We start from the raw sequence: 6,000 nt of genomic DNA, 5'->3' as shown, positions 1-6,000 counted from the left end.
AAACCAAGTACATTCATATGGCACAGTGTAAATATAAACTAGTAAAGAAAAGCATGTGTTGTCTTCCATAAATATTATAAAATATTCCCCATGAAAGCATGAAAATGATAGAGTGCAATAAAAAGGCTGTGCATATAATTATATGTTTGGTCTGTTTGTTAAGCTTAAATTGTTGCTTAAGACTTTTAGGTGAAAAAGATGATAATGAATCTAGTTTTATATGTCAACAGATTTAGTGATATTCTCACAAAGCTTCCAATACAAATATCTTAACATTTACCTGGAAAGTAAAATTACTAGTCTTATTTTCAAAGTTCAAAATTACATTCTTTTTATTTGCTTTAGGGATCCAAAAACTACCAAACCAAAACCAACAGAACTGCACGAAAGCCGTGGCTGAAGAACCCAAATGCAGGCAGCGGGGATGAAGGGGTTAACACAAACTTTTATTAAATAAAGAAACAAAACAAGACCCACAATGGGGTAACGAAGACAGAACTAAATATAAAAACAGAAACAAAAATACTTCCCACAAGGGGGCAAAAACAGCAGTACAAAGTAACAAAAAACTAACACGACCAAACGTCAAAGCACAATGTTGGACCGGATGAGACAATGAGCACAAGGTACAGGTACACGTACATACACAGGTAAGCACAAGGTACACGTACAATCCACGAGCACAGGACAAAGAAACATAAGGGCATTTATAGGAGAGACAAATGAGGGAAAATGACACAGGGCAGGTGGGAAACATTAGACACGGCAGGGAAGCAATACATGAAATGAGAGGGGCGGGGCCAATGACAAGACACGAGAAAACACACGGAGTGTCAAAAGATAAACACCCCATGGTTTTCTCACACAAAACCAAAGGCTTTGTCACGGCTCTGCCACAAGACCAAGAAAACCATGACAAGATAAGGCAGAGCCGTGACAGAAGCCCCCCCTTTAATGAGCACCTCCAGGTGCTCACCAAGGGGTAGACTGACAAGACAAGACCGACTGGGTGACAGACAGGACAAGGCAAAACAATGAAAACAAATTCAAGGGTAAACATGACAGGATAACAATGGGATTAGGGTGAGACATCAAAAATAACAAACATGGGAGGGGGGGTGGGACAAAACAAGGGTTCGTGGGGGGAACAGTCCTAGTCCCCGAGTGCGCTTGAGGGCGCAGAGTTCTGGGGGACTTAGGGGGGAAAGTCCTGGGGGGGCGCCGGCGAACAAGGTTGGGCGCCAGCTGGAAGACCGGCTGGAAGGCCGGCTGGGCCGAGCTAGATGTCGGCTGGAAGGCGGGCTGCTGCATCGGCTGGGACGCCGGCTGCTGCACCGGCTGGGCAGGACAGGACGCCGGACTGTATGCCGGCCTGGACGCTGGACTGGACGCCGGACTGGACGCCGGCAGCACTGGGCTGCGTGCCCCTCTCCGTTGCCTTTTCTTCTTCAGCCGAACCACCTGACTGGTGGTCGGCTGAAGGAATGAGGTGAAGGGCGCAGCTGGCTCCGGGTTGGACACCTCCAACGAGGAACTCCAGGACTCCCTCCTTCTTCGCCTGCCTCGAAGGCTGACTGGTGGGGGAGAGGCTGCAGGGAGCGAGGCGGACGGTGCGGTGATGCCCACGACTCCGATCTGCATGGCACGATCCTCCGGGATCGTGACCAACGGGGACGGAGACTTGGACTGCACTGAGACCCCTGGCTCCGACCGGTTCAATGGCATATCTGACCACGTTCTCGAAGCGCAGCGGTCTCAGCATCCTCATCTCCGCCCGCAAGATCGGATCGTTTAGGCACTGTTGAAAATCACTGTTAGCTCCGCCTCACCAAATGCCATCTCCTCTGCAGCCTCCAGGAACCTCTCGGTGTACTCCACCATGTCAGCCTCATCCTGACGGATGCTACAAAGGAGGTGAGCCTGGCGAGATCGGAGGATGTCCATGGTGCCGCCTGCTGGGTTCAGCTGTGGCTCGTGGATTCTGACACGAAAGTCGTGGCTGAAGAACCCAAATGCAGGCAGCGGGGATGAAGGGGTTAACACAAACTTTTATTAAATAAAGAAACAAAACAAAAGACCCACAATGGGGTAACGAAGACAGAACTAAATATAAAAACAGAAACAAAAATACTTCCCACGAGGGGGCAAAAACAGCAGGACAAAGTAACAAAAAACGAACACAACCAAACGTCAAAGCACAATGCTGGACCGGATGAGACAATGAGCACAAGGTACAGGTAAACGTACATACACAGGTGAGCAGAAGGTACGCGCGCGCACACGCGCGCACACGCACGCACGCACGCACGCACACACACGCACGCACGCACACACACATACACATACACATACACATACACAGGTAAGCACAAGGTACACGTACAATCCACGAGCACAGGACAAAGAAACATGAGGGCATTTATAGGAGAGACAAACGAGGGATAATGACACAGGGCAGGTGGGAAACATTAGACACGGCAGGGAAGCAATACATGAAACGAGAGGGGCGGGGCCAATGACAAGACACGAGAAAACACATGGAGTGTCAAAAGATAAACACCCCATGGTTTTCTCACACAAAACCAAAGGCTTTGTCACGGCTCTGCCACAAGACTAAGAAAACCATGACAAGATAAGGCAGAGCCGTGACAAGAACGGCTGGGCAGTACACTGGCCTGATGTTTAATTGGAGAGTTTGCAGCGCAACTGGTGTATAAGGGAAAACAAAGCATGCTGTTTCCACAGATATTTTTTCATTAATATCAGACAGATATCTAAATGTACACTGTAAAAGTTTGCTGTAGTTTTTGCAGCAGGTTTGCCAGTAACTTACTGTAGATTTAATTACTAATATACTTTCCAATTAGTACTGTTTTCAATTACTTTAATCAAAATTAAAACACTTTGACTTTTGAGATTCAAAATGAGCAAGAAGAGACCGGCATTAGCATAGCAACACTGCAAAAAATGACATTCTTCCTAAGCATTTTTCTCTTGTTTTCTGTAAAAATATTTAAAACTTCTTAAATTACGATACATTAACATAACAAGAAAAGTGACCCAAGATATTTAGTCTTGTTTTATGAAAGAAAAATATATAAACTAGGTAAGTTTATGCTTAAAACTAAATTGCACATTAAATCTACAGTAAGTTACTGGCAAACCTGCTGCGAAATTACAGCAAAGTTTTACAGTGTATGTTTTTGGAAGATAAACATTTAAATTAAGGTGTATGTACATTCTACATGTGAGATTCCATTTGTGTCATGTGCCTTTTTATACACCTGACTCGATTTTTAAATTTAAAGTGTGAAACACACAAACGCTAAAGACTGTTTCTCCTTTATTACATAACTCGAACAGTGGAATCTGGCGTGTATTCCAGAAAGCAGGGTTAATTTACCGTCAGTTTAACCCTGAACTCTGGGTTGATTAACACAAATCTTGCTTACTCGGGGTATGTCGGTTCCAGAACACGTTTGAAAAGTAAGTTTAATCAACCTCACGAAAGATACCCAGAGTTAACGCACGCTCACAGAAACAACATGCAGACATTGTCAATGGATCACAGATTTCACGAGTAACCATGGAAACGGCCGGGAAGCTTAAAGTTTTTGACTGTAAAACAACGTTATAAATCAGAGTTTATTTTTTCACCGAAGATTTAAATCTGCATCAGTGTATAAAGTGCTGGATTAAGTTATGTGTTTATAAAACTATAAATGAATTATAAATATTTTAAATATGCACTATTTTTATACTATAATATTTAAAATATATACTCATCATGGCTATCTTTGTTACATAAAGTGTAGATTTGTTGAGATGTTTGTAACTGTTATTTTAAGGTGTCTACCATGGTATTTTACCAAAATTGTGTCGTGTATTATACAGTATGTATCACATTGGTAATTTTGAAGGCAGTATTAAACCTCTTTTTTATTCCTTCTCTGTATGTTCCTTAAAAAATCTACCTTTATTTGGTTTTCTGAAAACTGACTTTGCATTGTAACAGCTTTATTTGCAACAGTTGCTGATGTAGTCATATTAATGGAAACTCTTTTAATTCTAGAAACTACTACATTGGTCATAATTTTGTAAAATTTTGTGTAATGCTTTTCAGTAACTACACTATGTATGATAATTAATTTGCAGCAGAGGATGAAGGTCTGCTGTGACAGAGAGGTTTAAAATGTTATAGGCCCAGTCACATGTCCAATATGTCATGTAGCCATATACTGTATATCCCTTTCAAATACACATACATTTTTTTTTGTTTGTTTCTTTTGACTTTGTTTGCTAAAAGGCCATGGCTTTCTAAATGTTAAAAGAGGTGGCCCGAAAGGCTAATTGTAATTTGGAGAAAGGCATTTCAATACTGTAGGAGGAGGCTGAGGATCAGAAAGACATTTTTAAGGAATACAGTCAGTATGAAAAACCTTAAGTCTAGGTTTTTTATGTATTTTTTTATGCAAATGGATTTAAAATTATAATAAGAATTTAAAAATATGTGAACAATATGCCATATTGGGGGTCATCTAATAAAGCCTTGGAAACCTGCCAGCCTGGGAATCGAACTTGCAACGTTTGAGTTTTAAATCTGTCTCTCTAACCATTAGACCACAACTATCTTTGACCCAATGCATCAAATATTGCCTAATAAGTGGACAAGAGTAATGATATGCAATTGCTCTGGAGTTAAAATACTGTACTTCAGTATTAACATCCTTTAACTGTTGGAAATTGTAAGGTGTGTATATTTATCCAGTGATATTTGGAGATGATTTAATAAACCTAATTCAAAGTATATACAGTATTTAATATAAATACATAAAGTTTAACAATAACATCTTACATTATTTATTTTATTTAAAGATTTCATTTTAAAAGGTTAAATAATTAATTTACTAAAATTAGCTGCATGCTAAATTGCGATGGGTGAGATTGGAAATGTAATTGTAATATTGCAGTAAAATTATAATATATAAATACGTAATGTGCATGCGTAACATGCGCAGACAACCCCCTAAAGCTTATCACTTCCTTAAAATGAACTGGAACATACCTGCTCCGGAGCAGGTTATCTTCAGAGTGCAAGTTGCTATGGTTACTTACATACCCTGAAAGTTACCTGTTTTTTTAACCTAAAGTTGAGGTTATCAGCTAACTAACCCTTAAACTTACCCGGGTGTGTCACATAACCAGCTTTCTGGAATAAACCCCAGGGCTGCTTGAATTTCGTTTTTAAGTGCTGGGCATCTTGGGGCCAGTGGATAAATAAAAACAATGTATAACAGTTACAAGACTCAGACGTGAATCTGTTTTATGCAACAATTGTTGCTTCACATCAGTTCAAGTGAATTTAATGATTCTCACAGCTCGGTTATTAAATAAAAAATGTACAGCATTCCACAATGACTTTGTCACGGCAAAGAGAACACAAAATCCAATAGCAAGCGTAACAAAGTTTATTATAATAAAGTGAACAAAGGCAAGACGATGAATGGATGTTGACAAGGTGAGTAGATTCCAGATGCAGAGAGCCAATGGTAAACTGAACCAGTCCAACCACCAAAGGGAGATCCAAACGGCAACTTAGTATTCCTCTGCAAGATAAGAATCCCAGACAACTCCTGGACAGATCTTGCAAGAAACTAGAGTGTCGATAAACATGAGTGAACAGCGATCTGACAATGAACATGGAGATTTGCAGGGCAGATACAGGCAGCCGGCAATGCACAACAGGTGTGGCCAAGCTGATGGCTAATCAGCACCCTGGTTTCTAGGGCAATGCTAACCAGCAACAGACATGAGACAAAAACAAGCAGGAATGAACACACGGATCCATGAACCGTGACAGACTTATTAAAAAACATATGTAGAGGAAAGAAAATGTCACAGGAAAACCCAGTTCAAAGGAAATGCAAAGCATTAAAAAGGAGTATTTCACTGCCCTGTATTCATTTTTGTTTAATTTTCTTGTTTAAGACGTTGTAGACA

The sequence above is a fragment of the Triplophysa rosa genome, linkage group LG21 (genome assembly GCF_024868665.1).
Source record: "Triplophysa rosa linkage group LG21, Trosa_1v2, whole genome shotgun sequence".
In the NCBI taxonomy this organism is placed as follows: Eukaryota; Metazoa; Chordata; class Actinopteri; order Cypriniformes; family Nemacheilidae; genus Triplophysa; species Triplophysa rosa.
This window is presented reverse-complemented; position numbering follows the sequence as displayed.